Source organism: Lissotriton helveticus, chromosome 4_1 (genome assembly GCF_964261635.1).
Source record: "Lissotriton helveticus chromosome 4_1, aLisHel1.1, whole genome shotgun sequence".
Lineage (NCBI taxonomy): Eukaryota > Metazoa > Chordata > Amphibia > Caudata > Salamandridae > Lissotriton > Lissotriton helveticus.
In genome coordinates this window covers 1,102,930,171-1,102,948,562 of record NC_136063.1, presented here as the reverse complement: position 1 = coordinate 1,102,948,562, position 18,392 = coordinate 1,102,930,171, and the positions used below count along the sequence as shown (strand labels likewise).

Genomic DNA, 18,392 nt, shown 5'->3' with positions numbered 1-18,392 from the left:
CTATAAGTTTGATAGTTATAGTTCTTCTTATGTTGACCGGAATGAATATAGCATTCAGGTCATTCTGTTGGATATTCGTGTCGTCCAACAACAGTTGAGACGCTGTAGCATCTCTTTCTTCGTCTCCGTCAGGCATTTTACTGACAGAAAGTTTTTTTGTTGCAGATCAAGTTTCAAGGAAACAAAGATTAGGTGCACAATATTTTGGAACACTGTATCCTTCAACATTGACTAAACGCCACTAACTTTACTTAGCGCTTGTACCTGAAGGCGCTAGCTTGGGACTCCACCACTGCCTGCCTGTTGAAGCTCGCCGCACCCGCTCCGCGGGTGCCGCTTCGTCGTTTTTGCTGGGGGCTGGACCCTGGACGCTGCAGCCGGCGCTGCAGAGCACCTGGACTTGGGCGTGAGGCATCAGCGGGGCTGCGAGCGTCAGCAGGGACTCCATTGCCCAGGAGTCCCTGCGTGACCGTGGGAGACCTTCCGGTCCGCTCTCCCCGTTGGCCCGCCCACCGTCCACTGGAGGGTTTTTAAACCCCTGTTTGTATCTTCTCCCTGGGACGCCACTAACTTTACTTAGCGCTTGTACCTGAAGGAGCTAGCTTGGGACTCCACCACTGCCTGCCTGTTGAAGCCCGCCGCACCCGCTCCGCGGGTGCCGCTTCGTCGTTTTTGCTGGGGGCTGGACCCTGGACGCTGCAGCCGGCGCTGCAGAGCACCTGGACTTGGGCATGAGGCATCAGCGGGGCTGCGAGCGTCAGCAGGGACTCCATTGCCCAGGAGTCCCTGCGTGACCGTGGGAGACCTTCCAGTCCGCTCCCCCCGTTGGCCCGCCCACCGTCCACTGGAGGGTTTTTAAACCCCTGTTTGTATCTTCTCCCTGGGACGCCACTAACTTTACTTAGCGCTTGTACCTGAAGGCGCTAGCTTGGGACTCCACCACTGCCTGCCTGTTGAAGCTCGCCGCACCCGCTCCGCGGGGGCCGCTTCGTCGTTTTTGCTGGGGGCTGGACCCTGGACGCTGCAGCCGGCGCTGCAGAGCACCTGGACTTGGGCGTGAGGCATCAGCGGGGCTGCGAGCGTCAGCAGGGACTCCATTGCCCAGGAGTCCCTGCGTGACCGTGGGAGACCTTCCGGTCCGCTCTCCCCGTTGGCCCGCCCACCGTCCACTGGAGGGTTTTTAAACCCCTGTTTGTATCTTCTCCCTGGGACGCCACTAACTTTACTTAGCGCTTGTACCTGAAGGCGCTAGCTTGGGACTCCACCACTGCCTGCCTGTTGAAGCTCGCCGCACCCGCTCCGCGGGGGCCGCTTCGTCGTTTTTGCTGGGGGCTGGACCCTGGACGCTGCAGCCGGCGCTGCAGAGCACCTGGACTTGGGCGTGAGGCATCAGCGGGGCTGCGAGCGTCAGCAGGGACTCCATTGCCCAGGAGTCCCTGCGTGACCGTGGGAGACCTTCCTGTCCGCTCTCCCCGTTGGCCCGCCCACCGTCCACTGGAGGGTTTTTAAACCCCTGTTTGTATCTTCTCCCTGGGACGCCACTAACTTTACTTAGCGCTTGTACCTGAAGGCGCTAGCTTGGGACTCCACCACTGCCTGCCTGTTGAAGCTCGCCGCACCCGCTCCGCTGGGGCCGCTTCGTCGTTTTTGCTGGGGGCTGGACCCTGGACGCTGCAGCCGGCGCTGCAGAGCACCTGGACTTGGGCGTGAGGCATCAGCGGGGCTGCGAGCGTCAGCAGGGACTCCATTGCCCAGGAGTCCCTGCGTGACCGTGGGAGACCTTCCGGTCCGCTCTCCCCGTTGGCCCGCCTACCGCCCAGCAAGCTTACTACATCTAGGATCAGTGCTCCCGCAGCGCGGGACGCAGCCCGGGGCGAAGACCGGGCAAAGAGCGGGCCGTTTGAGGCCGTTCGAGTACGGAGAGGACTGGACTGGCCCAACCCCCTTGCTCCTTGGCCGGCCACTTGGTTATTAATACTGATCCCCATTTTTGTTGAGGTGGGTTCCTTATTTTGTTAGTTATGTGTACCCGGACAACACGTAGTAGGGCCATTAAAGGTGGACTGCTAACAAGCGGCCCTATGGACGATTTTATCACTCGTACAAACTTAGCCATTGACAACGAAATTTCCAAACTGCAGACTCGCGTCTCTTTGGACTTGGCCGCTGCGAGAAGATTGTCCCAGGACTTTGCTAAATCCAAAAAATCCTCCTTGGGGCACCTAGCAGCTGCTGTAACTCCAGAGCGTCCGGCCAACACGTGCTCTGGAACTATACAGGCAGTTGTCCACCATAGTTCGATTCCACTTACTCCAGCCCTATCCTTGTGTCCGGCAAACCAGTTGGAAAATCTTAACTTATCTGTGGCTTCTCCTAGTCAGTTAGCCACTACTCCTTTCCCGGTAACCCCTGAAATTCCTGTATGTAAGAACATAAATGGTAATAGCCAGCTTAATGTGGGAGGTGTGCCTGTGAACAATGCTACAGGAGAGTGTGTATCCCCGCCCCAGGCACATATAGAGGTAGTTGAAGAGGGAACAGCCTCTATAATTGTCAATACAACTGCCTCTACATCTGTTAACATAACTGCTGAGGGAGACGGCTCTCACCCAGAGGGACATGATGGGAAGGAAGGGGAATTCATAGCCTTAGTCTGGGAAACACTAAAGAAACTTCTATCTCCTTTAGATTTGAGGTTATCACGCATTGAAAACAATCTGCTAGAGATGGAAAAGAGCATTATAGCCCTGGCTACTCTTGGCCTGCGAGGACTTGAAAATCAAGGTCTTATAGAGATAGACCCAGTTCCACAAGCCACACAATTGACCCCCCCACCACCTGCTATAGTACGGCCAGTTCCCAAACAGCGTACTATAGGTGCGGACCGAAGATTGGCTGATCATCAAACTAGACTAGCACAGCCCCCCACCACCCAAACTTCCGCACCCCCCAACGATGGTGCCCTTTTGAGACCAACTGCCAGAAAAACAGTTCACCAATCGACCCAGGGCCCACGTATTAAGAATAATTTTTGAGGGGGCTTTATTGATCTCCCACCGGAGGCTAAGGAGTACGTGGTTGTGTTGACGGGTGTTCCCCAGATAGTAAATGATCAACACGAGAATCACTGGTCCTTAAAGAACAAGATAATGCACTGGCTCAACGTGAACAGACCGATCCCTAATGGTCGGAAAAGCAATGTCTTAATGGTCCGTCGAGTTCCATGGGTGGGTCCCTCGAAGAAATCTAGTCCCGGGGATTGCATAGTGGTAACATTTGAAGATCCATACGCGGCACACCACATTTGCTCATGGCCCACTGATGGCGAAGGCCTATCCATTATACCTAGGCCACTGTCCTTCTTTTATCCTCCACGCACTACGTATACACAGGATGGCGATTGGTCTCTGGTACGCCATCGACCATGGAGGGGGTACTCCAACAAAGACAAAGATCATGATTTATCGAGACGCTGGCTTGGACTTCCAACCATGAATAGGTTTGGTTGCCTTGAGGATGTCGATTGACTCCCAAGGCAAGCTGTTCCCCCAAAGTCAGAAAAGACTCTCCTAACTGAGGGGGTTTTAAATCTCTTACTCTCCCCGTTCAACCTTGAGGACACCAATTCCATCACACCTACACAATCTTCGATTTATCCCCCTCTAACAGAGGGGGCTCTAAACAAACTGGGAACCCAAGTAGCAGCACATGATCTAGATGTCAACCCCATGTCTCCCGTATCACTCCACCGGATGGCTCTGCCAGATGCCAGGCGATCCTTCACATCCAGGGCCCTTACCGGATCCCAGAACGAACTCCTTCCAAGACAAAATATAGTTGTAGTAGAGGCGCTAGGGATAGAGCCTGATCCCGACATCCCAGTTAGCTTGCCTAGACAGGCTACTCCAGGACGAACTCAGCTAAAGATCCTAAGCTGGAATGTGGCAGGGCTTGCTCGTAACTTTGACATCCCAGAGTGGAACTCCTTTTTGGATCCCTTTAGCATCTGTCTTTTACAGGAAACCTGGTGCCTAGAACCTAGGCACAGGGTAGGCTTTACAACATACTTTGTCCCCGCCACCCAACAACAGGGTACTAAAGGTCGCCCTTCTGGCGGCCTCCTTATCTGGGTCAGTATTGCATTGGGCTTAAGCGTAAAACATAAATCCACCCAATCCCCAGATCTTCAGAGAATATCTATATCTTGCGAGGGGGGGAGGAAGTTAGAGGTGTTTAACCTCTATCTAAGGGGGGCTAGGGGAGGGGCTTCAACGATTCCATCAACAGGATAAAATAGCGAACTTGAATCCTGTAACGTTGATTCCTACGTAATCCTCGCAGGTGACTTTAATTGTTGCTTCGAGCCTCTGGCAAGTGAGGACATTCTGGACAATTGGGAAGAAGACACAAGGAGGGGCATACCCACGCTTACCCTAGATCCAATCCAAAAATGGACGCAGAGTGCTTTAGACATTAACTCACTTTGTATGGAACACGCCTTGAGAGCAACTAATGGTCGCTCCAACTCAGATCTTAGGGGAGCGCACACTTATAATAGGGTGGGTCACACCTCCAGAATAGACTACATCATGCTGAACTACAACTTATGGCCGTTCCACCGAGACATGGAAATTATATCGTCTTGTGATAGCGACCACAATCCCTTGTCTCTAACCCTCGTTCCCCCGTGGCAAGACAGGAAACTGGTCAAGGCCACCTCTGCATGGAAAACATCCCACGAACTTGCTCCTTCAAACTGTGGCAGGCGTCTAAAATGGGCAAAAGTAGCAGCGGCCGAGTGAAGGATGGAGCAAGCTAAGACTATAATGTCAGCAGTGAGGTTAAGATTAGATGCTCCGGAAAATAGCGATGATACTGTCTTGGCGACCTTCACAGAAACCATTTCGGCCCTAAGTGAATTGTTTATCATCTCGCAAAATAGGCTAAGGACCACAACGAAAGGTGTCTCCAAGTCTAGAGACAAATGGTATTCCCCAGAATGTCGGGTTGCCAAAACGGAACTCATTCTTGCTGTAAAATCCAAAGATCCAGGAAAAATTAGACTTGCCAGGTATGTTTACAAAAAAACTTTAGCCTCGGCTAAGGAAGCACATGATTCGAACTTCTGGAGTGACTTAACGGAGGCTAGTTCCAAAAAAGACTCCAAGGGGTTTTGGGACCTGATGAGAGATAGGGATAAGCCCATTGATGCACAACTGACTTGTAACATCTCAGGGGAGGCTTGGTTTGCCCATTTTTTAAAACTATATTCCATCCCTTCAGATGTATTACAATCTAACATGAATTTCCCACTCAATCTGCCGGTTGCCTCAATAATTAATGATTGTCCCTTTAGTGCAAAGGAAGTAGAGGGGGCAATTAGGTGCCTTGTTCCCAACAAAGCTGCTGGCCCGGAAGGCATTCCTGGCGATCTGTTGAAGGAAAATGTATCTGTGTGGAGTGGACTAATTGCCTCACTCTTGAACGAGGCTGTTCTGGGAGGCTGCCTACCTGACTCCTGGAGGGGTGCTGAGGTCGTCCCGATTTTTAAGAAGGGCTGTCGGGACGACCCAGCCAACTACCGTCCAATTAGTTTGCTCGACTCAACCCAAAAGGTAGCGGGTAAAGTGGTGTTAGGTAGGATCCTCCATTGGGCTGAAGAAAACCAGGTATTATCAGATTTCCAGGCCGGATTCAGATCAGGAACAGGTACCATCGAACAGACATTTCGTCTGTTAATGCTGTATTGGAAAGTGGTTGTATTGGGCAAGGGCAGTCTGTATCTAGTCTTTGTAGATTTGCGGACTGCCTTTGACCTGGTCCCACGAGCCCAATTGTGGAATGCCCTAGAAGGGTTGGGTATCCCCCCATACTTGCTGGGATTGCTTATTAAGTTACATGATCGCAACTTTGCCCAGATTAGGTGGGGTGACCAGGGGCAAAAAACATCTCATATCCCTGTAGATAGGGGCGTCCGCCAGGGTTGTGTGCTAGCCCCCACTCTGTTTTCACTATACGTAAACGGAGTGGTTGAGCATCTTCTTCAACATCCTTCAGATGCACCCTCCCTGGCTGGCAGAAAAATACCCACGCTCCTATTTGCAGATGACACCCTCCTAATCTCAAAGACCCCTGCAGGCATCCAAAAGTTGCTTTCTAGCTTTAAGGACTTTTGTGACATCAAGGGCCTAGCCATAAATATAAGCAAAACCAAATTCCTTGTTCTGAACCCCCCCAGGAAAACTGTAATCCCCCCTGTCCTAGACCTAGCCCCACTTGAAAGGGTGAAGGAGTTCGACTATCTGGGTATGCGACTTTGTGACTCGATGAATTGGAAGTCCCACCACCAAAAAGTTTTCCTGACCCACAAGAGGGTTACTGGGGCCCTGTTAAGAGAACAACGTGCCTCATCTCTAAAACCCATTGGGGCATTATTAGATATCTACAGGGCAAGGGTGGTGAGTGCGGCCTTGTATGGTGCAGAACTGTGGGGTATACAGAAAGTTAATATCTTAACATACCTCGAAAATAACTTTCATAAGGATCTCATGAAGTTGCCACATAGTACCCCTACACTTCCCCTCTTGCTCGATGCAGGTACACGTCCAATAAGTGAACAAGTCAGGCTACGCCCCCTTTTATTATGGGCCCGGATTTGGAATGTACCACAACTGTGCAGCTATGCTGATGCCCTAAGAGAACTCCTTGCTTTACCTGGCTGGCATAAGGTCGGCTGGCTTAGGGAAGTCAAGCGGCTCCTTTTTGAACTAGGTTTTGGGGAGGCTTGGGTTAACAGAACAGCTCCACCAAAACAGTTGCTCAAGAAGTTGTACTGGTCATGGACGTCTAATGCGAGAACGAGCAATCCCAATCTCTGTAGATCAGCTGTAGAGTTTTTATTAATTAAGGAGCTCCCCTGTAGAGAACCTTACCTGGACTTGATCCATAACCCGTGGGACAGATCGCTGTATTTTAGATTTAGGGTGGGAGTCCTTCCCCTAGGGCAGTTAACTTCTAGTTGGAACTCTCCGCTGCAAACCATACCATACTGCCCTTTTTGTGAATCAAAGGTTGAGTCTATTGCCCACCTGTTGTTTGAGTGTCCCGCATATATAGCGCCGAGGTCCAGATGGCTGAAACCACTATGCAGGAGCCTCGGCACTAGATCACATCTGGAGGCTTTAGGCATACTACGATCTGATGCACGTCCCTTGCTCGCCTGTTGCCTGGCGAAATTTCTGGGCTGGGCATGGCGGATAAGAACTGCAAGGAAACTTCTGCTTCAGTAAAATGCTAGTGGAACCAGCCCCCAACCTGTTTTTATGCCTGGGCAAACAATTCACCAATGTTTTATTGTTGATTTTGTAGATTTTTATAATGTCTATTGTTAGATTACAAATGTATATTTTTATTGCTGTATTGTAATGCTTTTATGATATGTCAATATATCGAAATAAAGCTTTCTAACGTAACGACTAAACCAAAAACTAATACATAGGAATCTCTTCCTACTAAGTTCCGGCGGATTTTAACCTTTTACCCACTCCAGACGTCTTTTGGAGTATTTACGGGAAAAAGGGTTCTGTGTGAAAAAGCACGACTGAGTTACTCTAGTGTCTTGCGTTAGATTATCGCCTTACCAAACGTTGGGCGCCATGTAGTGTAGTTCCTATATTCCCAATAGGCTCTGCGCATTGGAATAATATAAACAGCAGTGTAGACATAGGACTGAGGTCGACTAGGTCTCTACTGACTATATTAGATTTAATTAGTTTTGCCAGCTAGCTCAGCGGTCACTAGAAACTTTCTCGAATGTTCAAGAAGGAGTTAACTTTCCTGATTAGACAAGAAGGGATAAGTTTCTGACAACCATAAAACATGACAACTTTGCTCCCTCAGAATAAGAGTGTATCTCTAGAGTCGTGTGAAAACAATAGACAGCTATTTTACTCAGTCAATCGTGCATACTTAGTTTCACCAGAGTGCAGAGAAAAGAGAGACGGGCGTTTTCAATAAAAGGTGTTATTTATTGAGCAGACTTCTTTCTCATGCAAGAGAAATGAATTGCCACAATTGCAATACTTAACATGAAGTAAAGTGCGTACAGTAAAAGGAGTATTATGAAATAATACTGTAAAAGCATTGATATGGTTTCTTAGCCATATGATACTTTAAAATGGATAAAATATATACATACATATATACATTGACTAACGTACTCAACTGGTGCTTCTAAATACGCCTACCCCAGTGTACCTGACCTAAGCCTAATACGTGGGAAGGAGTAAGTAAGTAGCAGTTTAAGTTAAGTTGGTTTTTGCCAAGAATCTGAGTCAAGAATTCTCTTAAGGGTTTAGTCAGCTCCGTACTTTGGTGATAGAATCTGGTATCTCTCTCTCAGGACTCGATATCCCAGCAACCCGCGAGGGCGGCTGGAAACACCGGAGCTGGATTTCTCGGCAGGAGAAAAGACAGCGTCTCTCTCAGTGCGTCAAAAAGGGAGGGGCGGCTTCCGTGGGCTCTCGCATCAGCTGGGCTCTCGGGCAAGTAGATAGCCGCTCTGCTCCAAACCACCGTGTGTTTGCTTAAGGCAACGTTGGTATATTTATACCTGAAAGGTGCCGGGTTTGACGTAAGGTTGGACATAAGACGTCAATAAAGATGTCACTAAGAACTGGCCGTTCTTACAGTGCTCACAGGAGTTCTAGGACAAATCAAAACAAAAGCATGGGGAATTCCCAGGTTGCTGGAGGTTTGGTTTGTTTAGAGAACTCGTTGTACTCTCTAGGAGCCTGGGGAAGTAGCCTTGCTTAATTTGGACTGCATGGGCTACGACTAAATATGGATATGATTCTTATGCCTTTATAAGTATATTATTTATTATAACCACATAAGGGCATAAATCAGGAATATCGAATTAGGGTCCTAGATAGAATTACAACACTAGGAGTCCCTATTTGTAGGGCCTTGAGGTCTAAATCCTTTAAACTCAATTCATGAGCCAGCCTCTGTTCCTCCCTCTCCTTCTCCAACCTCGCTAACTGCCTTTCCTCTCTCCGGTCGGCTAATTCTACTTTGGTCAAGCTCCTCACAGAGACACTGCTGCCCTCCCTCGAAAGTGTTCTAGGACCTTGCAGTAGGTTCCCCCTCTCGGTTTGGTACAGTTCATCCACTCCGATGACAGTGTCCCCATCCCCCTCTTCCTCCTCCTTCTTCCCATCCGGGTGAGCTGCCACCCATGCTCTCAAGCTGGTTTGGAGTTCCCCCTTTTTAGCACCACGCTTGAAAAACACCCCCTTACTTTGACAAAATTCCCTGAGTTGGGCCGCAGTGTAGGTCTCCAACTCCTCCAAATCAAATTCCATTTTGCCAACAGGGACTCAGACAACTACTTGGAAGAATTCAAGGAGGGGCGTTAAGTAAGGGCTACCTCCACCCACCACCAGGAAAGAATTTGGAAAAACAAAACTGTTAATTAGGGAGTCCGTCAGGAAAAAACTCCAGGTGTGGGTATGTGGTGTACACTAAACTACGACTAAGTGGACACAAGCACAAGCTCTAATCCCTCCGCTGCCACCAATTATGTTAGACCTGGGGTTACCAGTCCACATGGGGTAGCCTGGCTCAAGTGGTTAGGCCTAACTCCAAAGCTGCCTGTTGTACTTGCGTCACACTCACACCGTAACTCAGCGCGCATCCACCCAAAAATGACACCACACCTTGTCTTAGTTGCAAAAGTAGAAAAGCTTTTATATTCTCTTTTAAGGTTAGTTTCTAGTTGCATTCATTTACATATATCATTATTTTCCAATACTGTACTTGACTCTGTGATTCAACAATTTAGCACCACACTCATAGTACTATTGAGGCCTCTCAGCTTTAGTATACATTCCACACAAGAGTTGTTAAATTACATTCCTTCCAATTTTGGCCTAATTCTCTACATCTGGTGAAGCGAATTGTTACTGTCCATTAGTATGACACCATAGCCGAATTCAATAGGTGATAACCATTGACTTTCATTTGCGTAAGGACTCAAATTGAATCAGTTATGCATGACATCATTTCATTTAAATTACAGTCTTCCCCTTTTCGGTTCACCTCCCTCTTGTTTCCACAATTAAACTGGTGTTACCACTCTAGCAATGACTCGTTCTCCCTCCCCCCCCTTCTCAGGAATAGTTATGCTCTGAGATAGTTCACTTTCTCTCCTGACACAGTATAAGGCAATTTCCCAAGTTCTCTGTAGTCCATCAGCCCACAAAGAGTGAGGAAGGGCTTTCCGGAGAGACGTCAATAACCTCCTTCACCCCCACCCACCACCACGCTTACTTCTTGAGAGTTGATCCAGCTGTTGTGAGGTGGTTACGGGGTCACGGTTGTCACTCGGGGAAAATTATGGGTCAGTACGGGAAGAGCAAGGTGGGAAAAAGAAGCCGGCTCTGTACCTCCGGCGAGACACTCGGAACCTGAGCGTTTCCTTCCTCAAGCAATTTTCCGTTGATAACGGAGGACGGGGGCTAAGACTTTCACTCAGGGAGAATTCCGTTCAGGGCGGCACAGTTCACAGAAGGCAGCCACAGCTTCGCAGCCGAACACCCGGCAATCGAGCACCTCCGCTCCTGTGTAGTTCACATACCACATGCCTCCCCTCCTGGTCACGCCTACTCCCGCCTCTTTCCTTCCGGGCTCCGCTCTCTCTCACTTTTGCCTGCCCCTTCCACAAGACCTTCGGACACCCGCTTGGTGACGGCCCGCTCCTCTGAAACTAAGCCTCCCATGGGCCCGTCACACTCCGCTTCTGTCGCTCCCTCACCCGGCTCAATTCAGGAGGCGCTGCCGGACTCGTCACCTCAGTGCAGCGCTCCTTCAGCTCCGAGCCTACTCAGACCCGCTGCCGTAGACCACACAGATGCAGGGCTACAACAAGGCAGCAAAGTCACGGTAAGGGGGCAGGTGTGGGAAGGGCAACTCCAAGCAATGTTTTCAATGCCCACAGCCAACTGGGGGTTGTGTCAGCCTCCCGCTTCCACCGCTAAGGAACGAATCAGGGAGAGGCTCCTTGTTCCTTTATTGGAGGCTGACCTAGCTGCCCTCACCTGGCAGTTTCACCTTAGTTCACGACCAGTAGTCCTTACAGAGTTTGGACCCACTCCTCTGGTTTTCTGGTTCTGTCGTGTTGGTCAAGTTCCGCCGGGTCAGATCTACAGATGAGGGGGGGTGTCAAACAGCAGAGAGAGCAGCCCCAGGTGACTGTCAAACCCCCCCACAGTGCGCCCACCCCCTCACACCACAGCCTGGACTCCAGCTGACTTCCTCCAACACCAAGATCCCTCTCTCCAGCTCTCCACACAAAATGGCCGCGCAACATTCCACTATTTATAGCCTATCACCAGAGGGTCTAAAGTGGACCAGAAAGTTCTGGAACCTCTCATCTTACCCAATGGCCCAAAGCCATGAGGTGAAAATTTGGCAGTTGGTAGCCACCATTTTGTAAGGGATCTCTACACTACCATTTCCATTTTAAGAGAGCACCTGTGCCCCTTCAGAGTGTAAAAATCGTGAGGCACCCAGAGCTCCCAGGACAGCACCAACAAAAATGTCTGGTGAACAAAAAGGGAAAAATAAAATGTAGGAGACAGAAAGGGGAGAAAAAAAAAACAAAAGATAGGAGGGACCACCCAAAGGGCCGACAGGTCTAACACGAGTCCTTTTTTGTGGTGTGCCTAGTGTGTTGCTGTTGTGTGTGTGTGTTGCGCAAACACTTTACACATTGCCTCCGGGATAAGCTTTACTGCTTGTGCCAAGTACCAAGGGGGTGAGCAGGGGTTATCTTGGCGTGTAACTCCCTTGCCCTGACTAGAGTAGTGGTTTCTGCCTGGTTTTGGTGCAAGCCTCAGCCAACCAGAAATCCTATTTCTAACAGGAGTCCTAACTTTGCTACTCCTAAACTGAGAAAAATCCTAATTTTAAGACTAATTTAGTGTGAACTACGGATTTAACTCTAAGCAGACCTAATTTTACCTTGTGTTCCTAATATAAAGTTTATGGAAGCATAACTCCTGACTCTTGATGTTCCAATTCTTCTTTAGACCACCTATTTCTATACTTTTGAACCTTTGCTGTTTTCAGTCTAGCATCCATTACCCTTCTCCTGTCTTCTACATAATGTAGATATTTATTTTCAAAATCAGTTAAGGAGCAAGTCAAATTGTGCCTATGAGCATAAGCAGCATCTAGCATTGCTATAGGTTTACAGAAACAGTCAACTCTATCCATCTCTTTGGCATCGTGGGCGATTCAAATATTTAAATAAGGGTACTTTAAAAAAGCATGAAATCCTAATTCAAAAAATAATATTGAAATAACCCCTTACATATAAAAGCTCATTAAAAGATTACATGTAACACCATTTGTAAGAGGAATGTAATGATAGGCAATCCCTTCTGCAGCTGATACAGGTGTCTGGGTACAGATGGAGTAGTCTTTAGCATCCATACTGTCAATGTATTTAGAAAACAACTTAAAATAAGCATTAGAGGAGAAGTCTACTCTTGACAAATCTATATGTAATGTCTTAAAATCAAATGTATGCAGATTACTGTCAGTAGAAATCAGGGTTCTAGCCTCCACCCTCTTTTGTACCGCTTTGTTAGTCATAAGTTGGCAGGGTATGCTCAGACGTGAGTCCCTTGCTCACTTTGCCACTGGATTCAAGCAAGCCTGGCTGAAGACGGCTGAAATGCCAGAAACCGGTCCTAGGAAGCTTGTTTCCGGTCCAGGGAAGGCATGGCTTGGCAGTTCGGGCTGGACTGTTCCCATGAGGAACAGGGTCAGACTGATTTGCAATTGGCCATGTCTGAACTGGGGTGGCAGAGTGGGCTAAAGAACGGTGATGGATTAAACCCAGATCTGTTGACTGGGTGTGAGTGTTTGATTGGTTCAGATGCTCTGTCCATCACCACCCCCTTTTGTTCCGCTTTGTTCGCCATAAGTTGGCAGGGTATGCTCAGACGTGAGCCCCTTGCTCACTTTGCCACTGGATTCAAGCAAGCCTGGCTGAAGACGGCTGAAATGCCAGAAACCTGTCCTAGTAAGCTTGTTTCCTGTCCAGGGAAGGCATGGCTTGACAGTTTGGGCTGGACTGTTCCCATGAGGCACAGAGTCAGACTGATTTGCATATGGCCATGTCTGAACTGGGGTGGCAGAGAGGGCTAAAGAACGGTGATGGATTAAACCCAGATCTGTTGACTGGGTGTTAGTGTTTGATTGGTTCAGATGCTCCGTCCATCACCACCCCCTTTTGTACTGCTTTGTTCGCCATAAGTTGGCAGGGTATGCTCAGACGTGAGTCCCTTGCTCACTTTGCCACTGGATTCAAGCAAGCCTGGCTGAAGACGGCTGAAATGGCAGAAACCGGTCCAGGAAGCTTGTTTCCGGTCCAGGGAAGGCATGGCTTGGCAGTTCGGGCTGGACTGTTCCCATGAGGCACAGGGTCAGACTGATTTACATATGGCCATGTCTGAACTGGAGTGGCAGAGTGGGAAAAAGAATGGTGATGGATTGAACCCAGATCTGTGTACTGGGTGTGAGTGTTTGATTGGTTCAGATGCTCCGTCCATCACCACCCCCTTTTGTACCGTTACGAGTATGAGCAGCATGCATGGATCCAGGTGGGGAGACCTTCACACTCAACAGCAGTGTTCATCACGAGGATTACCTGGAAAGGTCCTCGCCATTGAGGTTCCAAACTTGTTTTCCAAACGTTCTTTTTCACCAAGACGCAGTCGCTCGGACTGAGGTTATGGCACTGCTCTTGATATGGTGAGGTGGTAGGAACTCCAACCTGGTGAGACACAGAATGCCCGTGACGGATGCACAGCTTAATATACATTGCATTAACAAATGCCAATCCTCTTTTGATTTGTTCTTCCAAATTCTTTTATTTTATCTTCGTAATCCACATGCATTGGGTAATTAAGAATCATGCTAGTGGATTTAATACTTACGTACACCCTCGGGGTGCAGGATGAAGCTTGGATAAGCATGTTTGTATCTTTTAGAAAATGGTGAAAACGTAAGAGTCTCTCCTGTGGCTTGTGTAAGAATGATGACGCTCTGGATTAAATGTGGATTATAAAAATGAACAAAGGAATGTGGATTACGAAGATAAAATAAAAGAATTTGGAAGAAAAAATCAAAAGAGGATTGGCATTTGTTAATGCAATGTATATTAAGCTGTGCATCCGTCACGGGCGACACGTTGCTCCGATTCAGTGTAGTATTGCATAACCGGCGTGGCTCAGGGTTGTCCACGTTTTCAGGATAGCACGCATGGAATAGAGGATACGAGACAACAAAACAGACTAAAGTTAAAAAGGAAAAAAAAGGTGTGCACCGTGCCATTCTTACAGTGCAATTATATTTTTTCGACCCACCGGTCACGGAGCACCCACGAGAGTGAATTCCAAGGAGTTACAATTGAAAAAAGTCAGAAAAGAGAAAAGCGTCACAAGAGATACATTTGCATCATGAACACAGCATTGCTTGAAAATTTGGACTGGATGTAAAACATATGAAAGAGGACTAATGTTTAAACATTTATATTTAAAACATCGCAGATTAACATGTCTAGAGAAAACATCACAGTTTAGCAATGTATATAAATCTGTTTTTAGCACATAATGTCCGGCTTGTGGTGAGTCATACATATTAATCAACGTCAGTTTTAACATCTGAGGGAGGGCGGGGCAATAATTGTTGGATATGTGAACAGCGCAATTTATAAAAGGGTTATAGATGCTTGGTGGTGAAGAAACTGGTTTAGTGCATTGTGGGCATGGTAGGTAACAGCAGAGGCGAGATGTAGAAAGTGAAGTAGGACAACGTAGTGGATAAGGTTAGATGGGAAACAGGCGTGTTAGATAGGTGGAGACAAAAGGAGGTACAAGAAGCAGGAAGTCAAGGAGTTGGAGACCTTCGTAAGAGACGATGGAATAGTTGAGAGCATTGACATGGTGTAAGGTACGGAGTTTGGAAGGGAGGTGTGGAATCTTGTACAGTTTAAATCATTTGGGAGTGAAGGTGGAGGGACAAAGATGTGTGTATAAGAGTAGAGCTTAGAGAGAGGGACTACGCACTACGGGGAAGCAATAAAACGTCACGCGGGTGGTGAATTGGGTGTAAGAATGAAGGTTGCACTTGCAGAGAGGCACAAGGGGAGACAGGCACCAATAAGAGCAGAGATATCCAATCAGAGGTGAAGTAACAACTATATCTATTGTGGGTAGACGCTGATTTATGGGGGTAGGTCGAGGGCGGAAATGTGCATTTTAATATCTAGGGAAAGCGGGGCATACATAGTCTAAACCATGTGTTTTTGCATTTTAGATAAACGTAACCCCTGACGAAGGGCCGAATGGAAGGCCCGAAATGCATTGGGTAATTAAGAATCATGCTAGTGGATTTAATACTTACGTACACCCTCGGGGTGCAGGATGAAGCTTGGATAAGCACTTTTGTATCTTTTAGAAAATGGTGAAAACGTAAGAGTCTCTCCTGTGGCTTGTGTAAGAATGATGACGCTCTGGATTAAATGTGGATTATAAAAATGAACAAAGGAATGTGGATTACAAAGATAAAATAAAAGAATTTGGAAGAAAAAATCAAAAGAGGATTGGCATTTGTTAATGCAATGTATATTAAGCTGTGCATCCGTCACGGGCGACACGTTGCTCCAATTCAGTGTAGTATTGCATAACCGGCGTGGCTCAGGGTTGTCCACGTTTTCAGGATAGCACGCATGGAATAGAGGATACGAGACAACAAAACAGACTAAAGTTAAAAAGGAAAAAAAAGGTGTGCACCGTGCCATTCTTACAGTGCAGAGACACAGAATGCACCACATCAGCTAGTCCCTTAGAGTAATGAAGAATAATGTCATCTGTAATGTTCAGAGGCACATTTGCAAGCACTGCTGGCAGTCTAATTTCTCGACTCATGATGATTTCATGCGGGGACAGCCCTGTTCTCCTATCAGGAATACTGCGAAGACTCATTAATAGAAGAGTCAAAGCATCAGTTCACTTCAGAGACATTGAAGCATACACTTTGGCTCACTGGATTTTAATGTTCCATTCACCTGCCTAACTATGCATGAATCCGCAGGCCGATAACTGCAATGTAGTCTTTGCTCCACTGGTAATGCTGCACACAACAGTTTCAGGATCTCATTATCTGGCTCCATCGAAGCTGGGAAACTGAACTTGGAGATCAGTTCCCTCAACCTAGCTACTATGAGGCTATTGTTTCTCCTGGTTGGGTATGCTTCAACTCAACGCAAGAAGATATACACAATCATAAGGACATATCTCATAGGCATCTCAACGAAGCCCAGCTACATCCTCAAATCTTCCTATATGGCTCAGTGTCACTGTGGTTAATTTTCCTACATTCATCTGTTACCACACCGCTCATTTTATTTATTTATTTGAGGTTTTACATAGCAGGAACATGACCCGTTAGGGTATCAGAGCACTTTACAGAGATAAACACGTTGCGTGCAGAATACAAGTATGGGTTTAGGGAATTGACTACAGTAGGGCAAAAGTCAGAGCTACATACAATAAACAGGACAGTACCAAAATCAGCGAGCGACTTGTCAGCAATAAAACAAGGGGAACAACTGATACATGGAGAGGGCCAAGCAATACACTAGATTATGCATAGAAACATATGCCATGAAAAGGCGGAATGCGCAATAACGGATAGTTATTGGAGGAATTTGCTCATTAGTAAGGTTTTTGCTTCCTTTTTGAAGCGCAACAAAGTAGGAATTCTTCTGATGGAGGGAGGTAGCGAGTTCCAGATTCTTGGTGCGGCTCCAGAGAACACTCGGTTATATGTTTTTACATTGCGGAAGCAGGGTGGCTGGAGCACATGGTCTTTGGTGGATAAGGAGTTTCTGGTTCTCCCAGATATCACAATTTTCTGGGCGAGATACTTTGGGGTGTTCGTGTACTAGGCCTTGTGAGTGATGCAGGCCAGCTTGAGCTCGATTCTGCCTTCACGAGGAAGCCAGTTTAAGGCCTCCAGATGTGGTGAAATGTGGTCAAATGTTTTATGCCAGATAAGAGTCTAGCTGCTGTGTTGAGGTAAGCTTTTAGCCGGGCTGTAGAAGTCTGGTATGCCAGATAGGGTAGAGCAGCCATATTCAATTCTGGAGCTAACTAACCCCTGTGATTAGGTCGGCAGTATCAAGGAAGGGTTTTAGTTTTCCCAAGTAGCTCAGATGGAACCTGGCAGTTTTGGCCATCGAATTAATGTGTTCATGCATATTCAGGTTGCATTCCAAAGTTATCCTGAGCGATTTGGCAGAATCCACTATGGTTGGTGTGCAGTTGAGTGCTGTGATCGAGTTAATCAATTCAGGGATGTCATTGGATTTTTTTGGGCGGGAGATGAGAAGGAACTACGTTTTATGGGCATTCAATTTGAGCTGGTTGTTAGCGAGCCACTGAACAGTCAGATTCAGGGCATCATTCAGATAGGTAATCTCCTCAAGAGAGGATATTTTGATGTATATCTGATTGTCATCGGCATACATGTGAAAGGAGATGTTGGCCTTGTGACGAATTTCAGCTAGTGGTTCAAGGTAGAGATTTGAGGGACACCGATAGAGATTGGGGAAGCCTTGCCTTGATGCTAATGCTGTTGTCTTTCTCCTGCAGGTTTAGAGGAAAGGCCTCTGCAGAGCCCCGTTCCAGGAAGAAGTCAAGCAGCCCTCCAAAAGCACTGGGAGGACCGGGGAAGCCAGGAAATGATCGCTTGCTGGAAAAGGACAGGAACAGGCTGAAGACGGCGTCTTTGATCAGGTAAGCTCCAGCGGAGACAGGAAATCCAGAGCGGAGGTCTCAGTGAAGACGCGACGAAGCGAAGTGTCGCTTGAGGGGCGGGTCGGGTTATTATAGCAGGTTGTGCATGAGCGCTTCATTAGTCCTGCGCTCTACACTTGAGGCCAACAGTCAGTTCAATCACGGGGCCCACGTGTGCAACAGCCTCTGATAGTTAGCTTATAGCCATATTAGGTAGAAAAGCAACAAGCATTGACACCTTCAAGTTGAAAGGGCAATAAACATTGGTACCTGCAAGATGACCGTCTATAAAATAAGCATTTCACAATGAACAAGTATTTCACAATGAACTGGGTACACAATATTAATAGGAAGCATGACAATAATTATGAACCCTTAACAGGCCAGCTTACATGAAGGGACACCTTCATCTACACATAAGTCACACCTGTCAACTTACACAAAACAAGTACCTCAAACACCACCTTGGACAATGTGATTGGACATAGGGATATGGCCACATTACACATGGGCACACTT

The 18,392-nt window shown here is 47.5% G+C and overlaps 1 long non-coding RNA gene across 1 annotated transcript; it reads left to right on the top strand.

The window, feature by feature from the left end:
• The first annotated feature begins 14,939 nt into the window (after positions 1–14,939).
• LOC144827440 (uncharacterized) lies at positions 14,940–17,847 on the top strand. The gene is made up of 3 exons (XR_013610188.1): positions 14,940–15,024; positions 15,391–15,441; positions 17,730–17,847. It is a non-coding gene; the product is annotated as an uncharacterized LOC144827440 (long non-coding RNA).
• The last annotated feature ends 545 nt before the right edge of the window (positions 17,848–18,392 follow it).